The 13,311-nt window shown below is 40.9% G+C and overlaps 1 pseudogene; it reads right to left on the reverse strand.

The window, feature by feature from the left end:
• Positions 1-1,732: 1,732 nt before the first annotated feature.
• Positions 1,733-6,884, reverse strand: LOC132619725 (F-box/kelch-repeat protein SKIP11-like; annotated as a pseudogene).
• Between the last annotated feature and the right edge of the window lie 6,427 nt (positions 6,885-13,311).

Here is a 13,311-nt window from a genome sequence, read left to right on the forward strand (position 1 = left end):
CCTAATCAAGAAAGTATGAACTAAAGAATGGTTCCTATAAGTGATGGGTTGTAGATTTATAAGCTAGAAAGTATAGTTTACTAATAACAGTGTTATTTTCATATTAAATAGGCTAAAGGGGCGACGAAGCGAACTTGGTTACGGTTAACCTATAAAAGGTATGTAAAGCTATCCCTTCTTTCTTTTTGGCATGATTCTTATGAAACGAATAGACGATATGTATATGATTCCAAAGAATTTCTTACTCTTAGAGCCACTAGGATGGCTACTGTTATTGATTTCCAGAAGCTATTTTATTATATCTTGATAAGTATACATGATTCCAGGAGTTCTATTTTGATATGGTCCACTGTGACATTCGAAAGGTATTTGATATGACTATTGTCTTGATTTTCAAACGATAGTTCGTTTTGATTATTCCATTGAGTCTCAGATATGATTTAAATTGCATATGGCTTCTCACTACTCTGCTCGTGCATGCCTCAATATATCTTTTACTGAGTCCCGGGCCAGGACATGTTTTCGTGCACAGTTTCACTGCATTGTTCATTGAGTCCCTCACTAGAGGGTCGGGACACGTTATATATGTATATGATGATATGATGATGTGATGATATGATGATATGTTATGGAGGCCAGGAGGGCATATGATTACTTTATTCACCGAGTCCCTCACTAGAGGGTCGGGACACGTTATATATATGATATATGATATTGATATGCATGACTTTCACTTCATAAGGCAAGTGTATTGATGTTTTAAAAAGCCATACTCGTTTCTGGTAATTTTTGTTTCAGTTATGATCCTCTTTACTGAATTTCATAATTTACATACTCAGTATATATTCCGTACTGACCCCCTTTCTTCGGGGGGGGGGGGGGGGGGGGGCTGCGTTTCATGCCCGCAAGTACAGATAGTCGGTTTGGTGACCCTTCAGCATAGGACTTCTACTTAGCTATCTTGGAGAGCGGAGTTTAGACTTTCAGTACAGATCTTGTGAGATATATATGTATATGTTATCCAAGGGTACGGCGGGGCCCTGTCCCGTCATATGTTACTGTTGATACTCTTAGAGGTCTGTAGACATATGTGTGGGTTGTGTATGGGTTCTGTTCAGCTGTGTCTATACGATGTGCTGTGGTATGATGTTCGTCTATAGTGGCAGCCTTGTCGGCTTGCATATGATATTGATATGTGATGGCGGCCTTGTCGGCTTGCGTATTATTTCATGATATGATCAGTTGTGACTCCTAAGGAGACAGTGTATCTGAATATACATATATGATGAGGCTATGAACCTTCAGAGTTCTTTCGTAAAGTTCCATATTGTTCATAGTTTCAGTTGGCTATATCTGATAGGTATGTATACGGGTGTCCAGGTCGGGCACCAGTCACGACCTACGGGGTTAGGTCGTGACAAAGTAGGTTTGGACGAGGAGGTAAAAAGTCGCTTTTAGGAGGACTTGGACGAAGTGGTGGTAAGTATACCGCCTACTGAGAAGTTATTCATAGGAGGAGATTTCAATGGGCACATTGGATCTGTTTCGAGGGGTTATGACGAGGTGCATGGAGGATTTGGCTTCGGGGACAGGAATGGTGGAGGAGTCTCACTCCTGGATTCCGCAAAAGCTTTTGGATTGGTGGTAGCCAACTCGAGTTTTTCGAAGAAGGAGGAGCACTTGGTAACCTTCCGTAGCTCGGTGGCTGCGACGCAAATAGACTTTCTGATTCTTAGAAAAGATGATAAAGGCCTCTGTAAGGACTGCAAGGTCATACCGAGTGAGAATCTTACGACCCAACATAAGGTATTGGTGATGGATTTGGAGATAAGAAGGAAGAAGAAGAAGAAGAGGGTCGTGGATGACCGACCGAGAATTAGGTGGGGAAGTTTGACTCCGTCTAGTGCCCTAGAGATGGGGGAGAAGTTGATGGCTATGGGAGCGTGGGATAGCAGGGGAGATGCGAGCAGTATGTGGGATAGGACGGCCAGTTGCATTAGGGAAGCAGCTAGAGAGGTATTGGGGGTCTCACGAGGCCGTCGTGGTGGGCACCGAGGGGATTGGTGGTGGAATGGAGAAGTCCAAGGGAAGTAGAAGAAAAGAAGCAGGAATATGTGAAGTTGGTAGATAGCAAGGATGATGAAGAGAAGCGGAAGAACAGGGAAAAGTATAAGATGGCGAGAAAGGAGGCGACGTTGGCAGTTTCGGTGGCTAAAACGGCTGCCTTTGAACGCCTTTATGCAGAACTAGAGGACAGAGGTGGGGATAAGAAGCTATTCAAGCTTGCCAAGGCGAGAGAGAGGAAGGCACGCGACTTGGATCAAGTGAAGTGCATCAAGGACGAGGATGGCCAAGTGTTGGTACAGGAATCTCACATTAGACAGAGATGACAGTCATACTTTCATGAACTCTTGAACGAAGGAGGGGACAGAGACATTGGATTGAGAGACTTGGAGCACTCGGATAAGCGTCGCAACTTTGGATATTATAGGAGTATAAAGGTTGAGGAGGTTAAGGGAGTTGTTCGTAGGATGCGCAGGGGAAGAGCGACCGGACCTGACGAGATTCCTGGGGAATTTTGGAAGAATGCAGGCAGTGTTGGCTTGGAGTGGCTGACTGGGTTGTTTAATGTCATTTTCAAGAAAGCGAAGATGCCGGAAGAATGGAGGTGGAGTACAATGATTCCCGTGTACAAGAACAAGGGTGACATTCAAAGCTGCAACAACTATAGAGGTATCAAGCTGCTAAGTCACACTATGAAAGTGTGGGAAAGGGTGGTGGAAATGAGGGTGAGGAGAGGTGTGTCTATTTCAGAGAACCTGTTTGGATTCATGCCGGGGCGCTCGACTACAGAAGTCATTCATATTGTAAGGATATTGGTGGAGCAGTATAGGGAGCGGAAGAGGGACTTGCACATGGTATTCAATGACCTAGAAAAGGCCTACGACAAAGTGCCAAGAGAGGTCCTATGAAGATTCTTGGAGGCTAAAGGTGTACATGTGGTGTACATTAGAGCGATAAAGGACATGTATGATGGAGCTAAGACCAGGGTAAGGACGGTAGGAGAAGACTCGGAGCACTTCCCTGTTATGATGGGGTTGCATTAGGGATCAGCTCTTAGCCCGTTTCTATTCGCCCTAGTGATGGATGAATTGACGCGACAAATACAAGGTGAGGTGCCTTGGTGTATGTTGTTCACGGATGACATAGTCCTGATTGACGAGACTCGCAACGGAGTTAACGATAAGCTGGAGGGCTGGAGACAGACGTTGGAGTCTAAAGGATTTAGATTGAGTAGGACCAAGACAGAATACTTGGAGTGCAAGTTCAGTGGCCTACCGTGTGAGGCTGATGAGGAAGTGAGGCTTGGTACCCAGGCCATTCAAAAGAAAGGAAGTTTCAAGTATCTTGGGTCTATTATACAGGGAGATGGGGATATCGACGACGATTTTTCACATCGTATTGGTGCAGGGTGGATGAAATGGAGGCTCGCCTCCGGAGTGCTGTGTGATAAGAAAGTGCCACCAAAACTTAAAGGCAAGTTCTACAAAGTGGTGGTTAGACCGACCTTACTGTATGGGACGGAGTGTTGGCCAGTCAAGAAATTTCACGTTCAGAAGATGAAAGTCGCGGAAATGCGAATGCTGCGGTGGATGTATGGGCACACTAGAAGGGATAGAATTAGGAATGAAGATATCCGAGACAACGTGGGAGTGGCATCGGTGGAATACAAGATGCGGGAAGCGAGGCTGAGATGGTTTGGGCATATGAAGAGAATAGACACAGATGCCCCAGTGCGGAGGTGTGAGAGGTTGGCTATGGACGGTTTCAGAAGAGCCAAAGGGAGGCCGAAGAAGTATTAGGGAGAGGTGATTAGACAGGATATGGCACAGTTTTAGCTCACCGAGGACATGACCTTAGATAGGAGGTTGTGGAGGACTCAGATTAGGATAGAAGGCTAGGTGGCTAATCCTTTCACCACAGTAGTTGTAGTTTTGCTCATTTGTTTATTGCCATTTGATTTCTACATTGGATTGCTGCTTATATTTGTTGGGCTGTTGTACTTTGGTTATCTTAGTTATCTATAGTAGTTAATACTCCATTCTTTCCGGACTGTTCTACCATGACTTTCTCGCTTTTGTTATTCCTTGATTTCTTATTGTTTTCGATATGCTTGGTCCTATCTAACCTTTTGTCTTGTTTTTCCTCTCTTTTTCTCCTCTCTTGAGCTGAGGGTCTTTCGGAAACAATCGCCCTACCTTTCAAGGTGGGGGTTAGATCTGCGTACACTCTACCCTCCCCAGACCCTACATGGTGGGATTATACTGGGCTTGTTGTTGTTGTTGTTGTTGATGGAATCCCTTGTACATGGATAGAAATTGATGTTGTTGTTTATATACTTCATGAATTTGGAAGGAAGAAGTGTATAAGGTATCGTATACGAAGCGTATATTGGGGCTGCCTTGGTGTATACTCTTGTATATTGATGGTTTGAGTTTAGAAATATTCCCAAGAGGTTGTTATTGTTGTGTTAGCTGTTGGTTGAGTTGTGATGATTAGTGAATCAGGGAAATGCTGCCCATTTCATTTTAGAATCGATTTATCGTTTGGTATACGCGATATACAAGCGTCGTTTAAGTATATACATGTATTCCTTTTTTATAGGATTGGCATAATAGTTACGGCGAGTTCGTTCTTGGATCGTATTGAAGACTCGAGGTATGTTAAGGCTATTCCCTTTTCTTCTTTTGGCATGATCCTTACAATACGAACGAACGACAAACATATAAACCCCAAAAGTGACTCCCACTTTTAGACACATTAGGGGAATTATGACTTGACCTCAAATACTACCTTGTTATATATTGTTCATGTCTATGTTCCCGACAGCTTTACTTATTGAACATTGCTGCTTGATAACGGCACTTGAAATCCTTATGTCCTTATATATATATATATATATATATATATATTATGTTACTGACACTGAGCCGCGCTATAGTCGACCGGGTACGGCACGTAGATGTGCAACCACTGATCTGTTGGCTATTCACACCGAGTCCTGATACAGGCCGGGTACGTTATACACACCGAGTCCCACTAAGGCCGGGTACGTTAGATAGATATGATGGCGATAAAGGCCTATGGATACTTATGCATTGATAAATGGTTTTACATGAAAGCATGCATGATTATTGCCTTCGGGGCTATTTACATTTCTAGTCATTGGGGCTATTACATTGTTATTCTCTGCCTTCGGGGCTATTCATATTATAGGTTGTTTCTCATACATTCATTATGACTTATATCTCATTCTTTATGATTACTGCTGCCTTACATACTCGGTACATTGTTCGTACTGACGTTCTTTTGCCTAGGAGCGCTGTGTTTCATGCCACACAGCCCCATATTGCTTTGCAGGAAAGTTATACAGGAGCTTGACTATAGGATGCCCTAGGCTATCAGCTAAATTGGTAAACTCCATTATGTTCGGAGTGATGTCGTGTCGGAGTATTTCCTTATGAGTTGAGTCATATGCATCATGGGTATTTTGGGACCCTGTCCCAACTTAGGGTTTGATATCATATCTTACGTTAGAGACTTTCACAGACAGAGTCATGTATACAGTATGTTAGTCTTGTAGACGGCTATGTAAGCCGATGTATCATTATGCATTACTTTACAGATTTCATATGATTATAGATTTACTTGATTTGAGAAAGACAAAAAGAATGTTTTTGAAAAGCTTTCATTATGCATTTCATTTCATGATTTAAGAGTCCAGTGAGATTATGAGTATAACGAGAACCAACGGGTTCGCTCGGCTCTAAGTAAGGGTCGGGTGCCCATCATGCCCTATCAGGATTGGGATGTGACAGCTAGTTTGGCATTACGATAAGAGAAAGGATATCGTGTTTTAGCGCTCTTCATATATGTTTGGGATTTCAGTCCATGTTCTTGTTTCCGAATCATATCCTCCCCACAAGTCAACCGCTTTGATTCAGCTCTTCCAATGCCTCCTGTCACATAAAACTTCCCATCCATGAATACCCCAGAACACATCTTACGTGGCTTGTTCATGCTCGGTAAACTCTCCCATTTTCCTGCCTCCGAATTATAAAGTTCAGCTGAGCTGAGGATATTACCTCGTGAATCACAACCACCAGCTAGAACGACAATCTCCCAAAGGCTAGCTGAACCAAACAAACATCTTGGTGCATGCATCCACATTCCAGATGACCACGTGTTTGTCAATAAACTGTACCTATAAATGACAAGAGACTGGATCTCCTTCCCAGACACAAGCAGTTCCGTGCCAACTGCCAAAGACTCCTTGTCAGAATACACAAAGTATACACCGGGATTCATAGTTGGCAGATGCATCCAATGGCAGTGACTAAGGTCGAAAACATACCATGTAAGTGCCTGGAAGGAGAAATAAACCCAATGCTCAATCACACCATGTTACCCCCGTAATTTGTAAAGCTTTCTGCTCCTGATTGATGAGCAAAAGCTATGATTCAAAGATGCTATGGCACAGTAATACGACCTAGAGCAACGAATGAGATAACTTATGGAATTGTCATGCCCAATGGCATGAATAAGAGGGTCCGAATCAGAATTATCCCCAGCATGACGTTGATTCCTATCTTGCTCATCAGGGATGCTGAAGAATTTGCCAAGGATAGAGCCACTTCCCCTCTATTCAAAGCATCAAACTGATTTGGCAACATGCATTGCACAAGTTCATTCTTCTAATCCTTTACCAATGGCCCTTTCCCATGCTGAACTTCAATCCTATTTAGGTGATAATTCATGCAAGTCATCCAGTTACTTTCTCTCTGACAATCCCTTGAAACCAAACAAGACTGATCTTCTAACATGTCTTCCAGATTAAAACCTAGAGAAGAGGTACCATTTCCGCAGCCTTGCTCTGGTTTGGATTCTCAACCCTGTGATCTTCCTCACAAGTGGGTCGGATAAAATGAAGGGAGATGTTGATCAGAATCAACTGAAAAGAACAATCTTTTCTTCTATATCTATTGAAATTCTACCTCTATTATTTTCTTGGTTTTCCTTATCAACATAGTTCCTTTTATTTGTGCTTTATGTCTGTACTAGTATAAATATAGTTATTTATGCTGAGAAGAAGAACCGGGGTTTTCAAGTTTCAATCAAGGAGGGCCTTTGGGTTCTCTCTGAAATCATCAAAAGTAAGCTTTGGGGCATAATCTTTGAAGGACACCTTTATCTTTCTTCTTCTTCATGTCTCTCTGTCTCTCTCCCACTCTATTTTATTTCAACTACTTAACAGATACTCTTGAAGAAAAGAAATTAAATGTGGGAGGTGGTAAAGACAATGAACTTTATTATGATAGTTGATCTCTAAGAGATGAGTCATATAACAAAGTTTAACATCCAAAGAGGAAAAAATAAATAAATGCCTCAGGGGAAAGTGCCAAAAGATTAAGTAATGTATTCTAAGATCCAAGTAATCTAGGTGATCTGATCACAGTTCAAACTATGTACTATCTTTCTCTTCTTTTTCGTAAAGCAGTTTCTTCTCTCATTATTCTCTCAAGTGCTACAGGGAAGATTATCAATCCTTTCTTGAAGGAAGAAGCTCTTCATACACAAAAATTCTTTAAATTGGAGGGGAATTGTGCGTGATAATCAAGTTCCATTTGATGAATCTCGATCTGTTAATTTTTTGTACTAACAAGTAGTCTTCCCTTTATTGCTCCGATGGTGTTCAACATAAATGTCAAAGATCTTCCCACTGTCCAGCATTAGTTAGCACCTCTCCATCCTTCCGACTAACATTCTTTATCCTTTTCTAGTGAAATCTGTTGATTGGAATTATACAAAAAAAATTGGTTTCCATAGATAGATTTCCATGGCATTGTCTTTCTACTATTTCAGGGAAAACGTTTTCCGGATTAATAAAAACACACCGAACGCATTCCCCAACCCACCCCCGTAAAACCCACCCTCCAAATCTACCCACCCACGCACACCCCACCTCCCACCACCAAACACCCCAACCCACCCCCACGCACCAACCCCCCACTCCACCGTCCAGCCTCCACCTACCACCCGCACCTTCATTCATTAAATATTCAAAACCATAATCTCATTTACTTTAAAATATGAGATTATGGTTAATTTGTAGGAGATATGCTATGAATATTTAATGATTTATCATTTGCAGCAATTACAGTCTACCTAAGTGACTTTCTCTTAAAACTCGATTGCAATTTAAGCAGTGACTTAAATGTATTTAATGCAAATCTTATGTATAAAATTTCAACTTTCAGACGCTATATTAGGTTATCAAATCATCCCTACCTCTCCAGACATAATATCTTTCATATTCAACTAGATGTTTTCTACCTCAACTTAAGTATTCAGATCATTGTCCTCCATTTCTCAAAGTATGGCCAAATAACAAGTATGATAAAGGCTAGAAGCAATGTGGAGCAAAAAGTGTGATTCAAAAATTGCACACTCCTGTTCCGTTTCATAACAACCTAAACTTCTGAAGTCTATAGAAAGTAACTAGCCGACTCAGCAGAGAAATTCAAATCAGTACAGAGAATCATGTTTGACTGTCGTTTGTTGTTTCCCTATTGGTGAAATTGGTGTATGTGAATAAGCCAGAAACTTTGTTGAAATTCATAGAATCCCTTTAAGATCCCAAGAGGACATACTATTAGGTTTCTCTTTTTTATGCTTTTACTTACTTGTACAGTATTCTCAGCACATTCTTTTTGCAGTTCTATTTATACAACCATTGTTGGGTTTGATATTGGTGAATGGGAAATGATGGGATGGAAAGTGAAGGGAATTTAAAAGGTCCCTTTTTGCTTTGGTTAAAGCATTTGTCCCACATAGGAAAACGAGAGGAAAAGAGAGGTGTATATATTACATTACACCTTCTCTAGTCGCTAAAAGGGTTGAGGGGGCAAGGACCCCTCGCGCCGTCGTCGTCGCTCGCTCGGCTTTGGCTTTGGATTTGTCAAAGATCGATTGATTGATTATCTTTAACTAGTTATTTATTTATTTAATTAATTAATTAATTATTTAATTAAATGAAGGAAAAAAAACAATAAAAACATCCAACGCGGATCGACCCTGACTCGCGACTTGTTTTGTACTTTTTTTCAAGTGCACTCCATAGTTCTTTTAAGGTCTCTACTGCACTGTAGACGTTGTACAAGTCATCTTCTAAGGCACTCAAAATGTAGCCTTTGCACAAAAAATCAGCCTGTTTCCAAGCCTCAATAACCATGAACTTTTGGTTGTCAGGCATGTCGGCGGCAGGCACGGGAGGGTCCTCACTGGTGAACTTTTGCATACCAAGGGTGCTAAGCCAAAAGAAAATTCTTTGCTGCCATCCTTTAAAGTTGGCACCGGTGAACTTAACAGGTTTCTCAGCCGGTGGCACAGCGGTACGGGTTGTAGGAGTAACCGCTGGTGCATTATTCGCAGAGGGAGTTCCAGTCGCAGAGGGAATTCTAGTCTCAATTGCCATTATTTGAAGGGGAAATTGTCGTTGAAGATGTTGCTCCGAAAAAGAACAAGAAAAGGAAGAGGCCTTCTGGAAAGGAGAATGTTCCTAACAAGAAAAAGTTCAAGGGCAACTGTTATAATTGTGGTAAAGCAGGCCATAAAGCTTCCGACAGTCGTGCCCCCAAGAAGGACAAAGAGAAAAACAAGGGTCGTGCAAACATGGTGGAAGATATTGATGACCTGTGTGCAATGCTGTCTGAGTGCAACCTGGTTGGTAACCCAAAGGAGTGGTGGCTTGATTCTGGCGCCACTCGACATGTGTGTGTCGTTAAGGAATCATTTGCAACCTACACTCCCGCTGGACCGTAAGAGAAGCTAAACATGGGAAATACTGCAACAGCGAGTACTACTATTCTGGTAGGATAATCGTTCTATCCTGGGAGGGGATATTCCATCAACCACAAGTACTGTGAGAGGAATAATTTCCTTAAGGACACACTTTGAACTAAGTGGGCTCGATTATATTCTGAAAATATTTTTATTCTTCCAACACTGTTTCTGTTCATTTTCCAGTTTCTGTAGTTTACTGGTTTTAAGTGTTTTACTGTTAAGTATTTATACTGTGTAATCTGTTTTTACTAAGTGTTTTACAGATTGTGTTAAAACTTTATTTAAACTTATACAAATTATTTTGAGAAAAATCTTAAGGAAATTAGTGTGTATAATATTATAATTTGTATTCTGTTTAAGGAGATTAAAACTTATGTAGTTTTCTACTACATATGAATATTTGTATTCTGACTCGAAGATATAAAAACTTCGTTGGAATACCAAAGTTCATAATTATACTGCGATTTGAAGAAATAAAATCTTCATCGTTTAAGTTTGTGATTTAATTACTATTCTGTGACAAAGAAATAATGGCAATTGAGACTGGAACTCCCTCTGCAACTGGAACTCCCTCTGCGACTGGAACTCCCTCTGCGAATATTGCACCAGCGGTTACTCCTACAACCCGTACTACTGTGCCACCAGCTGAGAAACCTACGAAGTTCACCGGTGCCAACTTTAAAGGATGGCAGCAAAGAATGTTCTTTTGGCTTACCACCCTTGGTATGCAAAAGTTCACCAGTGAGGACCCTCCCGTGCCTGCCGCCGACATGCCTGACAACCAAAAGTTCATGGTTACTGAGGCTTGGAAACAGGCTGATTTTTGTGCAAAGGCTACATTTTGAGTGCCTTAGAAGATGACTTGTACAACATCTACAGTGCAGTAGAGACCTCCAAAGAACTATGGAGTGCACTTGAAAATAAGTACAAAACCGAAGATGCTTGCTTGAAGAAATTTGTGGTTGCCAAATTCCTAGACTACAAAATGGTGGATGGAAAAACCGTTGGGACCCAAGTTCAAGAGCTTCAACTTATCTTCCATGACCTTATTACTGAAGGTATGGTAGTGAATGAAGCGTTCCAAGTGGCTGCAATGATTGAGAAGTTGCCGCCCTCATGTAAAGATTTCAAGAATTATCTTAAGCACAAGATAAAGGAAATGAAGTTGGAGGATCTTGTGATTCGTCTCAAGATCGAGGAAGATAACAAAACCGCTGAGAAGAGGTACCGTAAGAGTTCACCGATTGAAGGGGCAAATGTTGTTGAAGACGCTGCTCCGAAAAAGAACAAGAAAAGGAAGAGGCCCTCTGGAAAGAAGAAGGTTCCTAACAAGAAAAAGTTCAAGGGCAACTGTTATAATTGTGGTAAAGCAGGCCATAAAGCTCCCAACTGTCGTGCCCCCAAGAAGGACAAAGAGAAAAACAAGGGTCAGGCAAACATGGTGGAAGATGTTGATGACCTGTGTGCAATGTTGTCTGAGTGCAACCTGGTTGGTAACCCAAAGGAGTGGTGGCTTGATTCTGGCGCCACTCGATATGTGTGTGCCGTTAAGGAAGCATTTGCAACCTACACTCCCGCGGGACCCGAAGAGGAGCTAAACATGGGAAATACTGCAACAGCCAAAGTTGAAGGATATGGAAAGGTTCGGTTGAAGATGACATCCGGAAAGGTGCTGACTCTCAACAACGTCATGCACGTTCCAACAATTAAGAAGAACCTAGTTTCAGCCACACTACTCGTGAAAAATGGGTTTAAGTGCGTGCTGGTTAGTGATAAATTTGTACTTAGTAATAATGACATGTTTGTAGGAAAGGGCTACCTCACCGAGGGCTTTTTCAAACTTAATGTAATGGTTGTTGACAGTATTAATGAAAAATCTGCTTCTTCTTACTTATTGGAGTCAAATAATTTATGGCATGTTCGTTTAGGACATGTCAATTACAAAACCTTACGAAAAATGATTAATCTTGAAATATTGCCTAAATTTGAGTGTAATATATCTAAATGTCAAATATGTGTTGAATCAAAGTTTGTTAAGCATTCGTATAAGTCTGTTCAAAATAATTCAAATCCTTTAGACTTAATCCACACTGACATTTGTGATATGAAGTCAATACCATCTCGCGGTGGGAAAAAGTATTTCATAACTTTTATTGACGATTGCACTCGATATTGTTATGTTTATTTGCTAAATAGTAAGGATGAAGCAATAGAAGCATTAAGCAATATAAGAATGAAGTCGAAAATCAATTGAATAAAAAGATTAAAATGATTAGAAGTGATAGGGGTGGGGAATACGAATCTCCTTTTGCAGAGATATGTTTAGAATATGGGATTATTCATAAAACTACTGCCCCCTACACACCACAATCAAATGGAATTAAAGGAAAAACCGAACATTAAAGGAGATGATGAATGCTTTATTAATAAGTTCCGGTTTACCACAGAGCTTGTGGGGGGAAGCTATCCTTACAGCTAATCGAATACTCAACAGGGTACCCCACAGCAAAACACAATCTATTCCATATGAACTATGGAAATGAAGAAAACCCAACTTAAAATATTTCAAAGTGTGGGGGTGTTTAGCAAAGGTCCAAGTTCCTTTGCCCAAAAGGGTAAAAATCGGACCAAAAACTGTGGATTGTGTTTTTATTGGCTATGCGACAAACAGCAAAGCTTGTCGGTTTTTGGTTCACAAATCGGACAACCCCGAAATTCATGTTAATACGGTAATTGAATCAGATAATGCTAAATTTTTTGAAAACATTTATCCGTATAAAACGGAATGTGAGTCGTCAAGTGAAAGATCTAAACGACCGCGGGAAGAACCAAAGGAAAGTACACCAAGTGAAGAGGATCCAAGGCGTAGCAAACGTCAAAGAACATCTACTTCCTTTGGACCAGATTTTGTGACATTCTTGCTTCAAAATGAGCCTCAAACATTCAAAGCAACGATGTCATCTTCTGATTCAGCATTTTGGAAAGAGGCAGTCAATAGTGAGATTGAATCAATTTTGAACAACCATACATGGGAATTGGTTGATCTTCCTCCTGGAAATAAACTTTTAGGATCAAAATGGATTTTTAAAAGGAAAATGAAAGTTGATGGCACTATTGACAAATATAAGGCAAGACTTGTGGTCAAAGGTTATAGACAAAAAGAAAGCCTTGATTACTTTGACACATACTCGCCAGTAACAAGAATAACATCTATTCGGGTGTTAGTGGCACTGGCGGCCATATATGGTCTTGAAATCCATCAAATGGATGTCAAGACAACTTTCTTAAATGGAGAATTGGAGGAAGAAATTTACATGGAACAACCTAAGGGTTTTGTGGTTCATGGTAAAGAAAGGAAAGTGTGCAAACTTGTTAAGTCACTTTATGGACTTAAACAAGCACCCAAAC

Source organism: Lycium barbarum, chromosome 11 (genome assembly GCF_019175385.1).
Source record: "Lycium barbarum isolate Lr01 chromosome 11, ASM1917538v2, whole genome shotgun sequence".
Classification (NCBI taxonomy): Eukaryota; Viridiplantae; Streptophyta; class Magnoliopsida; order Solanales; family Solanaceae; genus Lycium; species Lycium barbarum.